The sequence below is a fragment of the Cynocephalus volans genome, chromosome 12 (genome assembly GCF_027409185.1).
Source record: "Cynocephalus volans isolate mCynVol1 chromosome 12, mCynVol1.pri, whole genome shotgun sequence".
Classification (NCBI taxonomy): Eukaryota; Metazoa; Chordata; class Mammalia; order Dermoptera; family Cynocephalidae; genus Cynocephalus; species Cynocephalus volans.
The window spans coordinates 44,088,811-44,103,615 of record NC_084471.1 but is presented as its reverse complement, the minus strand read 5'-3'; positions in this window follow the sequence as shown (position 1 = coordinate 44,103,615).

Genomic DNA, 14,805 nt, shown 5'->3' with positions numbered 1-14,805 from the left:
ATGTATGACGTGTCAGGGTCTCCAAGACTGGCTTGCTAGTGGCAGGGTCATGATTCTACTTCTCTTAACAGGGGTAGGCTTGCCACAGGCATGTCAGCCAGGCTGTTTCTCGCTTGGGTGTGTTTGCATGTGATGGCTCAAAGACTTGGTAGCCCGAAGACAGGGGTGTGACAGTTGAGCTGTTCCTGTGAGCTAAGGGCATGGATGCACGTTGGCTTGGTTAGCTGAATGTGGGTCTGCTGGTAGCCTTCTGTTGTGCCATTTATTGGGGTCCGATGTGAGGTTGTGCTTCCCTCTATGGTTCAGGAGCTGGACTACCAAGGGCATAGCTGCTGATCTGCTTCTCAATAAGTGGGAGAGGCCACAAAGCAAGTCTGTAGTGAGGGAGCCCATCAGTTGCTTCTTGGATGCTGGGTGGAGCCACTTGACAGGCCTGAAATAAAAGTGACCCATCCAGCTGCTTCTGGGTGGTGGGTGGGGCTGCTAGGCAAGCCTGCAGTGAAGTGGCCTGTCCAGCTGCTTCTGGACAGTAGGCAGGGCTGCTAGGCAGGACTGCTTAGGACAGAAGAATAAAAATAGACCCCTGTCTCTCACCATATATACCAAAATCAACTCAAAATGGATTAAAGACTTAAATGTAAGACCCTAAACTATGAAACTTTTAGAAGAAAATGGGAAAATATAGGGGAAACACTTCAGGACATAGGTCTGGGCAAAAACTTTATGAATAATACTTCAGAAACACAGAGAACAAAAGCAAAAATTGACAAATGGGTTTATATCAAACTAAAGAGCTTCTGCACAGCAAAGGAAACAATCAACAGAGAGAAAAGATAACATGCAGAATGGGAGAAAATATTTGTAAATTATGCCTCCAAGAAGGGATTAATATCTAGAATATACAAGGTACTCAACTCAATAGTAAAAAAAACAAATAATCCAATTAAAAATTGGGCAAAGGAACTGAAGAGCCATTTTTTGAAAGAAGACAGACAAACGGTCAATAGGCATATGAAAAAATGCTGAACACTGCTAATCATCAGAGAAAGGCAAATCAAAACCACAGTGAGATATCATCTCACCCAATTATTAAAAAGACAAAAAATAACAAGTGCTGGCATGGATGTGGAGAAAGGAGAACTCATACATTGTTGATGGGAATGTAAATAAGTGGAGCCACTGTGGAAAACTATATGGAGATTTCTCAAACAACTACAGATAGAACTACCATTCAATCCAGCAATCCCACTACTGGGTATATATCCAAAGGAATGGAAGTCAACCAGTCAAGGGGATACCTGCACTGCCATGTTTACCATGGCTCTATTCACAATAGCTAAGAGGTGGAACCAACCTAAATGTCCTTCTATGGATGATTGGATAAAGAAAATGTGGTTGGTATATACATATATACACACACACAATGGAATAAAAATGAATGAAATTCTTCCATTTGCAACAACAAGGACAAGCTTGGAGAAAATTAAGTGAAATAAGCCAGACACAGACAGAGAAATACCAAATGTTCTCACTCATATGTGGAAGCTAAAAAGTCGATCTCATAAAAGTAGAAAGTAGAATAGTGGTTACTAGAGACTGGTGAGGGAAATGGAGGGATGGGGAGACGGTGGTCAGTGAATATAAAATAGCAGAGAGATAGGAAGAATGGGACCTAGGGTTCTATAGAAATACAGGGAGACTACAGTTAATGACAGAGTACTGTGTATCTTTGAATAGTTAGTCAAGATGATGTTGAATGCTACTAACACGAAGTGACATACTGGAGGCGATGGATATACTAAGCACTCTGATATGATCATTGCACACAGGATGAATGTAACCAATTATCATAGGTACTCCATAAATATGTATAATTATCATAGGTCATTTAAGAAAAATAAAAAGAGAAAGAGTAGAATAGTGATTACCAGAGGCAGGGAAAGGGGGTGGGGAGTGAGGTTTTGGTAGACAGGTACAAAATTACAAAATTACAGTTAAAATGGAAAAAAAACATTCTGGGTATGCATGTAAAGTCTCCAGAAATGTTAGTTATTACTGATACTAAATAATACCATATTCTTAATCTAATAAGGAAAAGTATTTCATATTTCTCTTAAAATTATTTCTGTTATATAAAATCCGGGCTGAGATCACATATGTAGGTACTTGTGTGTTTGTCTACAATCCTATCAGTAGATCATACCTTTTCTTTTTTTTTTGGTGGCGGGGAGCACAGAGATTGAAAAAATTTTCAGTGCTTACAAATAAACTAACCAAAGATGTTCAATTCTGGAAAGAAACTTACAAATTATCTTGTCTGATATGCTCATGTTATGAATATATAGTTTGAGAAATAGCAAAATTTAAAAATGTAGTTAGGCTGCTTTGGGATGAATAAAGACCTTAAATAATATCTCAGGTGCTAAATGATGTTTGCAGTAAATTCTTCTGTCAGTGCTGTACAATTCAGCAATACACTGTGTTTGCCACCAGACAGTGCTAGAGGGAAAGAAAACCAGTTTATATGAATGCTTTGCTCTAGTTTTTTTTCCATTTGTTTTTGATGGCTTCCTCTCTCTAGATAATTTCCTCCACTCAGTGATATATTCTCATATGGTTTGAATATCATACCTATAAAGTTTCAGGGATTTGACCAGGGGCAAAAACAAAAGCAGATTTTAAATCAATTTATTCACCAGGAAATAAATGGAAAAGGCGTTAGAAATAAAATTGTATGAAATACTTGATAACATAATATTCATGTAATTGAAGATATATATTTTATGCTTTAAAATTCCTCAAGTCAATCTTATAAAGAAAACTTAAGTTCCATGCTAATTTCAATGCTAAATATTTCAAAAGTGAATTTGGACTCCCTTCAAAATTTGGTAGAACTGAGAATGATATTGATGAATGTATAATTCTAGAGTGAGTACATTTTTTAATCTTCTACGTAAATTCACTAATCTTAAAGAGTTTGCTGTCCTTCAGCTTTCAAAATATTATCAAGTGTCCATGTGTATTTTATTCAGATAGTTTATTTCAAGACAGTTTAAGGATCTAGGTGATGCTGGCTTTTAAATTTTTTCCATTGAGGATTTCCCTTTTCTTTGCCATTTAGGAACTACAACCTGCTTCCCAGATTCCAAAATCCAGTGCTTATTTTTATTACTGCTATAAAAGGGTAAGAAGAGGATAAAATAGTAAAAGGATAATAATATTATCCTGGGAACCATTCTGTCTTTCAGTGCTAAAAGTCATCAAGCTAGACAGAAATCTTCTAAAGTTCATTTGTAATATTAATGTAATTGATGAAAATACATTCATTCATCATTTTATCAGACAAAATATGAAATTTCTGCATATTTTTCTGGACATTTGCTACCTATGTTTTCATTTAATGTGTCTTTCTGAGTCAGGTAGTTTCTCCAGATTTTTTTTTTTTTTTAATTTAATGTGCTCAGTAGAAATATGGCAGTATTAAGCACAATGCTGCAAACTATACTGGTAAAACAGGGTGGAAAGCAGAGAAAATGGTAGTTGCAAAGAGATTGGCTGCAAAACCTTACCAAATTTGAAAAGAAAAAAAGAAACTCTCCTATATTCATATGTCCATTTATATTAGTTGCTATTGTTTCTGTAACAAATTACCACAAACTTGATAGCTTAAAATTAAAACAACAAAAATATTTATTTTACCATTCTGGAGGTCAGAAGTCCAAAATAGGTCTCAGTGGTATCAAGTTAACTTGTTGGCAGGGATGGTGCTTTCTGGAGGCTCTGGAGGAGAGTTTAGCTCCTTGCCTTTTCTAGCCTGAGAGGCTGCCCACATTCCCTGGCTCGTGATTCCCTTCGATCTTCGATCTTTATAGCCAGCCATGGCTGATTTGAGTCTTTCTTGTGTTGCATCACTCTGACTCTTCTGCTATATCTCCCACATTTAAAGAATACTTTTAATTTCTTGGACCCAACCAGATAATTCAGGATAATCTCCTTACTATGAGGTCAAATGATTAGCAACCTTAATTCTCTCTTTCTATCTGATACAGCGTAGTCACACCTTCCAGGGATTAGACTCTTGACTTTTTTGGGGACAGGATTATTTTTCTGATTACCATGTCTGTCATCTGTGCATTTTTACAGAGTTCAAATACTACATATATAATATGTATTTAACATTTTTCACTTACAGTTATGGTTTGCATTTTCTCATGTCAATGCTATTTAATGAATATCTTTGTAATAGCCATAGACTATTACATTGAAAGAATTTATCATAGTTTACTTACCCACTCACCTAGTGTTGGCTATTTCATTTGTTCAAAAATGTTTACTGTGTGACAGATACTCTGCAAAGAAATAGGGCTTTAGTCATATGTAAGACAAAGGCTCTGCCTTTGCCAAACTTATGGGAATATGGAGGAGAAAGGAAAGGAAGGAATTAACTACACAATGATATAATTAAAATTCTGACTTGGGCATGAAAATGAAGAATAGAGTGCCATAAAAATTGAAAGAACACTTCTAGTATGGGAAGTCAGGCATCGTTTCTCTGACAAAATGACATTTAAGCTGGGACTGGAGGACGTGTACATTTATCCAGTTTAGGAGGTAGGGAAGGAGTGTTTGAGGCAAAAAGAAGAGCTTTAAGGTAAAGTCCACAAGTCAGGGAGCTGCTTGGCACATTGGAGGAATCCGCAGTCAAACTGGCAGGTATTCGGTGAGGAGAAGAATGGCTTAAGATGACGATGGAAAGGTGGTCAGAGGCCAGATCATGCAAGACTTCGTATGCCAAGGTGAGAGTATTGGGCTTCATGTTAAAGATAAAGGAAGGCTGTCAAGAAATTTTAATCAAAGGGAACTACAATAAGGTTGTATTCAGCAAGGTACCGCTAGTTACAGCACTAATCATGAATGAAGGGAGCAGAAGTGAAGGTGGGGAGGTGGGACTATGCTAAGAAATGTCCACGGATTTGTTGGGGGAGCAGATCGTGAGGAGGCAGCAGCCTCTGGAAGGTTGATGATTCCATGATTCCATTTACTAAGACTAGTAGAGATATGGAAAGCACTATTGTAGTAGGAAGATCGAGTTTAGCTTTGGATATATTTTGGAGAGATCTTTGAGTCATAAATAACAGAGATTCAAGTGGGTGGTATAATAGTATATTCAAGGTCTGAGAGTTTGGTCTGGGCTGGAGCTATATCTGTGGGAGCCTTTATAGAAAGCAATGGTAGGCATGAGAGTGAAGAAAGGAGAGGGAAGAAAAGGGTTTCAGCTCTTAAAAGAAACAATTACAATTGGTTGTTTTGCTTAGCTCTTTAATTATTTTTTGCATCATTTAGAAGTAACATTACCAAGTTGAGGGTATACATATTTTAATATTGAAATGAAGCTTAAACGACAAGTAGGCAGACAAAATTAGGAAAGAGCACTCCAGGGAGAGAGAACAGCATAGGCAGAGCAAAGACGCATGGAGATGTACATTGTTCAGCATAGTCTGAAGTGCAGATATGAGAAGTGGTATAAGAAATAATGCTGAAGTATTAAGCAGGGGCTTAATACTTAAAATGACTAATTTATTTAGCACTTTCTATGGAGCTGGCACTGTTCTAAAAATTTTACTTATTGAATCAACAGGTCTATGAGGTAATTATTGTCATTACCCTCATTTTATATCTGAGAAAACTAAGGCACTGAGAAAATAAGTAACTTGTCCCAGTTACCCATGTAGGGAGTTGAACTGGAATTTAAGTCCAGGGAGTCTGTGGTATATAGTGGACAACTGCTATTGCCAAGCACCTTCTAATTACTCTCTCTTTTCAGAGTAACTGCTGTCTTCTTTATTCTAATTAGGTCTGTCTGTCTTCTCAATCCTCGCTGGCTATAGGAGTGGGCAAAGAACCCAAGCTGGCCTCATCAGTATATTTCTTTAGGATTTTATACAATTGGAAATAAAGGAATGAAAGTCTTTGCTCTTCAGGTAGTAAAGCTGGTGAAATGTGTACTCCAGACTGTAAATGGCTATAATTTCAGCCTTGTGGGCATAGACAGTGTGAGCTCATAACCTGAATACACCAAGAGAAGCAAAGAAGAGGTCCAGTGAGCCTCCTGATGGTGTTCAAGTCCCAGACGCACTTCAGTTCTTTGATGGCAAGCCTGGCTTTTCAGCAGTTTGGTCATGTGAACTACAAAATGCCTAAGGTTGTTTTTTTAAATTAACTAATTCTTTATTTTTTTTTAATAGGAGTTTTAGTTTTACAGAGAAATTGAGCAGAAAGTACAGATAGATCCCATGCCCTCCCCCACCCACATGTACAATTTCTCCTGTTATTCACATGTTACATTAGTGTGGTACATTCGTTACAATTATGAATCAAGATTGATATATTATTATTAATTTCACATTAGGGTTCCCTCTTTGTATTGTAGGATTTTGTGGGTTTTGCCAAATACATAATGTCAGGTATTCACCATTATCAATATGGTATATTATTACATTCATCGACTTTTGTATGTTGAACCAACCTTGCGTTCTTGGCGTAAACTCCATTTAGTCATTGTATAAATCTTTCTATGTTGCTGGACTCAGTTTGCTGAATTTTGCATCTATATTCATAAAGGATATTACATTATTGACAAAAAAATGATGATGCAATACATGACCTAGCAGTAAACAAATTTACTTAGTTACTATATTGTAAACACTGAATACTAATTTCTATTCAAATTGTGATTAGAGAAATCTTGTTAGGGAATAAAATTAAGACTAGGAGAGAGAAGAAACCTCATCTTTCATGTAGGAATTCAAGGGACTGTTGAACTTTGAAATAATAGGAAATAGCATGGATATCATTTGTCCATTTGGGAAAAATTCTAGAAAAAAAAAGCTAAAAGAGTTTGTATTAATTCGTTTCTGTTGCTCATGGCAGAAATACCTGACACTGGGTTATTGGTAAAGAAACAATATTTAATACTTACTGTTTCAGAAGCTGGAAAGTCCAAAGTACAGGGAAAATATCTGGTGAGGGCCTTGTGAGTAGTGACTCTCACAGCAACTTGGAATATCACATGGTGAATGTGGCAGAGCAGAGAGAGAGCTAACTGCTCACTCTTTCTCCTTTTAAAGCCTTCAGAATCATACCCATGATACCATTAAAACATCAGTGGATTTAGTCATTTACTTCGGCATGGTCCTCACAATCTAACCACCACTTCGAGGTCTTAACTTTCAATTACCGTAATAGTATTTCCTTTTTATACTGTCACAGTGGGGATTAAGTTTTGGGGCACATTCAATCCACTGCAGAGTTGAAATCGTTGCCTTTCAGGAATTGAACTTTATGGTGAGACAGAGGAATCCTTTTCGTATTAAAATCTTCCCAGTATTGTTTAACTTTAAAAATGTTTACATTGAATCTTTTTAATAAAAACATTATATTTTAATTAAAAATTAGTGAATAGATGCTGTGGAAGTAGAGACTGCAAATATTGCACAATTGCAGCAAGAATTAAGCTTTCTGGGCAGTTGAAAGAGAGGTGAGGAACTATCATTTTTAGCATTGAGGTGAAGGACAGTTTTTATGTGGGAGAGGTTTGAACTGATTTGTGGGCTATAGAGAATGAATCAGTAGAGAGAAAGAGTTTAAAAACAAGGCAGAAAAAGAAATTAAATTCCCCAAATTGTAAAGTATGGGTTGGAATCACTGAAAAAATACTGGAGTCACTGCTAATTTATGCTAATTAATTTATGCTAATTGCAGCCATTGCTAATTTATTCTAATCCTCTTCATCAAGGATTCCTAGTGTCTTTTCTTCCCCAAATTCAGTAGCCTACTCTGCAACCATGTACAGGAGGGATGAAATTGGGTGGTATCAGTTGGTGAGCATTTCCAGAGAAAGGTCTTAGAAATTCTATGCAGTTGAGTTGCTGAAATAGAATGAAGAACAGATAAGGAGGAATTTAAGAAAGGAGGGACATCAACTGAACTTGAGATGAGTTTGACTCAGAGAAAACATTCCTATACAGAGGGAGGTTTGAAGACAAGCTCTTCTAGCTTCTTCGGAAGGTACCTCCATGAGTAAGTGGTACCAAGCTAGAGGACCTCAACATTGCATGTAAGCTGCTTGATTATTTTTGTGAAACAATTCCCAAACTAGATAGAATTAGATACTTCCTATAGACATTTATTATATATAGGTTTGGTGATAATTGCTAACATTTACTACCAAGGTATTATTTGCCCTAATTTAATTGCTTCATATAGATTGTCTCATCTAAGTCTCACCACTACCCTATGAGGTAAAAAATACTTTCATTCCCATTTTATAAATGAGAAAATGAGGCATGTAGAGTTTTTCATTATCATTATTGAAACAATTCGTTATACATATTTGTGGGGTACAGAGTTGAATATCAATACCTGTGTGCAATGTGTGATCAAATCAAGATAGGTAGCATGTTTATCATTACAAAACTTAATCATTCCTCGTGCCCATTAATCAATTTCTCACAATCTCCCTTCCTATCCCCCGCCCCCACCTCCACCTCTAGTAACCACGGTTTTGTTCTCTCCTTTTGAAAGCTCAATGTATTATTGTGTTTTCTTTCTTTATTTCTGAGCCTGGCTTGTTTCACTCAGTAATTTTTTCCGAGCTCAACCATGCTGTCATGAATGGCAGAATTTCATCCTTTTTTATAGGTCAGTAGTATTCCATTGTGTATACATGCCACATTTTCCTTATCTAGTCATCCATCAATGGATATTTAGGTTGATTCCATAGCTTGCCTGTTCCTTGAAACAAATGAATATAAAAGCACAACTTACCAAAACCTATGGGATACTGCCAAAGCAATACTAAGAGGGAAATTTATTACAATAAATGCTTACATCAAAATAACAGAAAGATTTCAAACAAACAACCTAATGTTACACTTCAAAGAACTAGAGTTCTAAACCACAAAAACAAAGTAAAGTTGTTTTTGTTTTTTCGGGTTTTTTTTTTTTTTTTGAGAAGATAAACAGAATAGATAGTCCTTTTGCCAGACTAACTAAAAAAAGAAGAGAGAAGACTCAAATAACAAAAATAAGAATAAAAACAGAGACATTACAATCGATACCATAGAAATAAAAAGAATCATTAGAGACTATTATGAACAACTATACACCAACAAATTAGACTATCAGGAGGAAACTGATAAATTTCTGGACACATACAAATTGCCAAGACTGAACCAAAAAAAAAAAAAAAAAAAGAGAAAACCTGAACAGACCAATAATGAGCAACAAGACTGAAGCTGTAATCAGCGGTCTCCCCAAAAAGAAAAGCCCAGGACTAGATAGCTTCACAGCTGAATTCTACTAAACATTTAAAGAAGAATTGATACCAGTCCTTTTCAAACTATTCCAAAAAATTGAAACAGATGCCATTCTCCTAAACTCATTCTATGAGGCCAGCATCACCCTGATACCAAAACCAGACACAGATACAACAAAGAAAGAAAATTACAGGTCAGTATCTTCGATGAACAGAGATCCAAAAATCCTCAACAAAATGTTATCAAACAATACAACAGAACATCAAAAAGATTACATTCCATAATCAAGTGGCATTTATCCCGGGGATGCAAGAATAGTTCAACATATGCAAATCAGTAAATGTGATACATCACATCAACAAAATCAAGGACAAAAACCATATGAGTATCTCAATAAACACAGAAAAAGTGTTTGACCAAATTCAACATCTCTTCGTGATAAAGAGTTTCAACAAGTTAGGTATAGAAGGAAAGTATCTCAACACAATAAAAGCTATTTATGACAAACCCACCACCAACATCATCCTGAATAGGCAAAAACTGAAAGCTTTTCCTGTGAGAACAGGAAGAAGGCAAGGATGCGTCCTCTCACCACTCCTATTCAACACAGTATTAGAAGTAGGAGCCAAAGCAATCGCATACAGAGTTTAGTTGGCCAAAGTCATGAAGCTAGTGAGCACAGGAGCTGGTATTTGACTCTGAGTAGCCTACTCCTGAGCCTGTGTGATCAGTCATTATCCTATATCTGCTGTAACCACATTGTAGACGGAGGCATAGCAAATACTCAGAGCACCAAGGTTGAAAGAGCAGAGTGTATGTGGGGGATTGCAAGTAATTAGAATTGGAGCATAAGATGTGTGATACACATACAAAAAGTGCGTATGGGGAATTGGTGCAGGAAGAATATAGTGACATAAGAGAAGCTGCTTCATGAAGAGCCTTGTCGTGTTGAAGACCTCTGAGCTTTAGCTTGATGGCTAGAAGGAACCATTAAAGGGTTTTAAGGGGAAAAACAATGTGATTGGATTTGTTTCAGAAAGGGCCTCTGGTAATATTATAGAAGATTAATTGGAAATGTGAGAGGACGGGATGTAGCAATGAGAACACTTATGAGACAGATATTAATTGAGGCAAAAAGTGTCAGTAGTCACAGAGAGGAGGGGACAAATATGACAGGCATTAAAGAAGTACATTTAATCATATTTAGTGAAAGACTGGAAGAATATAGATAGATGAAACACCATTCACCAATATGAGAAAACCAAGAAGAAGAACATTTGGGAGGTGAGGATAATATGAGTTCAGTTTGAGATATATTGAGTTTGTGTGATCTGGGGAACTTCTACACTGTTCTAGATGGAAATGTGCAGGGGGTAGTTAGTTTAAAGTCAGAGAGAGAGAGAGAGAGAGCAAGAGAGAATGTGTGAACTGCATATATCAATCCGGGTTTTACCTGGATGAATCATTTGTTTAAATTGGACATGGTTGCAGCCATCTCAGGGAGATACAACAAAGTTCCAGAACATCATCTGTGATCACTTGACAAATGTAAGCTAAATGATTAAGAGGAATGTGGTTATAATTTTTGGGGAAAAAGTTACATTTAAATGGTGGCTAGAAACAAAGACCACAGAGGAGCTTGAAGAGTTGCCAGAGCTCTGAGGGAAACCAGCAAAGAATGGCTTTATGAAAGCCAAGGGTACTGTGAGTAGTTTCAAGGAGAGAGTGATTAAATTTCACTAATAGGCCACTAAACTCTCTGGCAATTAGCAAGCCATTGTTGACTTGGTTTAGATTAGATTTTTAAAAAGAGCTTGTTTTCAGTTTATAAATAAATGAGAAGTGAGGGAGTAAATCCAATTTGTGCAGAATAGACCTTTCAAAAGCTGGGAGACAAAGCCAGGAAAGATAGGTAAGGAGGCTTGTTTTGCTTTGTTTTTAAAGATGGGAGAGCCTTAGAAAGAATCAGAATAAAGAGATGAGAGGAGAAGACCCTGAAGAAAAAAGGAATAATGGAGGAACATTTCAGTGGAAGAAAGTAGCATCCAGAAGACAGACTAGGCCATTTGACTTTGTCCATTAATGCTGTAAGGATGAAAGTAGAGCTTGGTGCAGACAATCTAGCAATATGTCACCTTCCTGGACACTACTTTTGTTACATCCTGTCTCCTATGAACCAGTTTCTTCTTCTTTCTCTGAATTCTTGGTCTTTTTCATTGGCATGCTTTTTTTTGCCTTCATGATGACTCTGAACTTGACATCACAGGCCGTGCCTATTGGTCTATTTATTCCCAGAAGAATGTGTGTGTATTAGCCGTGTGATGATATTTATGGAAATTTGGCTGATAGCTCAACCTATACATGATTAATGCCTAGTCTAGAATGAAACTGAGTTTTGAAGCATTGGCTGATGACTCTTATAGAAGTCAGACAGTCCCAACAGCTGAGTTTGAGGTTTTAGATTTGCGTATTTGGATATAATTTTACAGCTTGAGCAGATGATCTACAACCTGGCCTCAAAGATCTGCATGCAGTAAATTGCAAGATGTTCTTTATTTATTTATTTATTTATCTTAAACCTCCAAATGTGGAAGGGATGAGTCAGCCTATCTGGGATTTTAAACTGCCAGTTCCAGGGACACTGTACAACCCAAAGCCATTCCTCCAGCAAATTACTATTACAACTATTTTCTGCTAAGCAGAACAGCCTTATGTGTCAACCTTGACCACAGCCTTTTAAATAAAAGGAAACATTAGAAAGCAAAATCAACAGCATTACTAGTGAAGGGAAGTAGCAAGGTTATTTCCTTCATTTGCTTTTGAAAATCTGTTTGTTTTTTTCCCTCAGAGCCTTAATATTTTACAAGAAGAGTCAGATATAATTCATTTTACCGAGGACAAAATGAAGTTGAATCAATTTTCTCTGTGAATAAGCTAATAATACACAAACTGATATATAAAGTCAGTGAATATATTGTTTATGTGCACCTGAATAGTTTTATAAGCCTTTCTCTGCACAGATATAAAAAAATGACATTACTTATATAATTGCAAATATTAGACACAGCAGAATGAAGAAGATATTCTAAAGAAAAAATGGGTAAATCATGCAAAATTTGACAGGGTCTTTAAAGTCTTATACATATTGGAAAACAGTGCACTGGTTATTTGTTTATAATATTATTTTAGTAATGAGTACTAGAAAATGATATTTACCTCTGAGTATAAACACTTGGTTTAATTATTCTTAATTAGGATTTTAATTACAATGCAGGTGAGTGTGTGTAAAGAATATCATTAATAATTGAGTTAACATAAAGAGGAGTGTAGGTCACTGCTCACTGTAGGGGCTCAACAATGGTTAGCTGAATTTGAAAAAATATAAAAATAAGAAGAAAAACGTGTTGAACCCTTCTGTAAACAAAAGATGCCCCCCTATTAAGAATCCATTCTTTTTCTTAGCTTGATTAAAAGACCTTAGATTTTTGGGTGATGTTTTCCTTTAAAATTTTCAATATTCCTTTATTTTTCTGCATTATTAGATATTACTGTATCATTAAAATTAGAAAAAAGTTCTTTGATCCTGGGGAGACAGATTATAAAAATTCACTACCTTATGTGGGATTTTACTTTAAAATTTGATTTTTCATGTAGTATGAAAATACCCATCTCTTGAATCTGCTGTTATAACTCCAAACACTCTTTTTCATAAAGTGAATGAAGTGTCATATGCAGTATATGAATGCATATGAGCTCAAGGAATTTAAAAATAAAACAAAATCTTCAAAGAGTTACCAAAATTACAATAGAACATTTTTAACACCACCATTCATAGGTTCAATTAGTATGCCCACATCCTTCCGATGTCTGCACTCCCATCTGTGCCGAAAAAGCATTTCTAAAGTGCACTTAACCAAACTTGCTAACAATTCAGCCAATTTATATCATCTTGCAGTATATGTTCACTATATTTTGTAAAGACGGCTGTTACACTCTTTGTGAGATATATCCAGCTAAACATTTCAGGTCATACAGATTAAAAGCTATTTCTTAAAAAACAAACAAAAAAATCAAACAAAAAAAAAATCACCTTATTTCTTGTCTTATCAAATACTCAATGAAGTTCTATTAAACCAATGTTATCCTAATGAAGGTCAATATATATACTCGCTTATATGTGGGATAGATACAAAAACTTTTCCTGGAGCCAGAAGGAAATTGTTTCAGTTTTCTATTGCTTCATAGTAAATACACCAAAACAGTATCTTCAAAAACAATCATTTTGTTTGCTCTTAATCTGCAAATTTGGCTGAGCTCAGCTGAGTTGTTCTGCTTATTTGCTGGTTTTAACTTACGAGGTTGTATCCAGTTGACAGATTGACTAGGAACTGGGTCAGCTGAGCCCCTGAGACAGCATGACTTTTCTCTCTCCTTTTGCCTAATCTCAAGACCTCTTCTTTCCATGTGGTCCCTCGAGAGGGGAATAGATATAATTCTAACATGTCAGTTCAGGGTGCTCAAGAGTGCAAAGGCTTACTTAGGCTTTGAACTGGTTATGGTCAAAGAGAAACACAGATTCATGGGGAGAGAACTACACAAGGGCATGAATACTGGAAGTTGTGGTTCACTTGGGGACACCAATGTCATACTGTTCTAAAGAAACTAAATTCTTTAAGATACACTTAAGATACAACATATATTCTCACTGCTCTTAGGGAGCATTGTATGTCTTGGTTTTTGCCCAAGAGAGTAGATGGACCCATTGCATGGATCTAGATATGTGAGTGAAATATGCCTCTTAGGAAATACTGTGGAGGATTGATTTCAGGAGAACAAGACTGGAGTCAATGAGGCTGATTCAGATTAGTGTAGTAGTTGAGATGGGAAATTATTTGAGCGTAAATTTAGGCTACTTCTCTCCCTCTTCCCCCAAATTACTTTTGGCCTCCTTCTAACTCTGGAAAAGGGTGAAGAAATAAAGATATGAGGAAAAAGACAAATTTAGCATGATTCTGTGGGTTGTAACACCATTAACTCAGATGAGGGAGGTGAAGATTATTATTATTTTTTTCAAAGGGATCTATTGAGGTTGATATTTCTTTGAGTGTACAAGTAGAGCTATGTATCAGTTAGATGGTTATATGGGTTTGGAGTAAGAAAGAGAGGTCTAGGATGTAGATGAAGACTGAGGGGTCATTAGTGTTTGAGGCCTTTGGGGAGAGTGCGCTCACCCAAGAAATTCATAGAACAGTATTTCTTTAGAAAGTGAAGGGAGGTGTATCAGGGTCCACTAGGGTGAATTGCAAATGCTATCTTCTAATACTCTGCCCTGCCTCCCAACATTGCAAGGGTGAGGAAGGAGGCAGGGATACTTCAAGAAAGCTCCCAGGTGCTTCTTAAGTATGCTTCCTTCTCCCAGGGTATGTGGGCATTGATACTCTTTTAAAATCTCCCCAGGAGATTCTGATGTATACTCAAAATTAAGAAT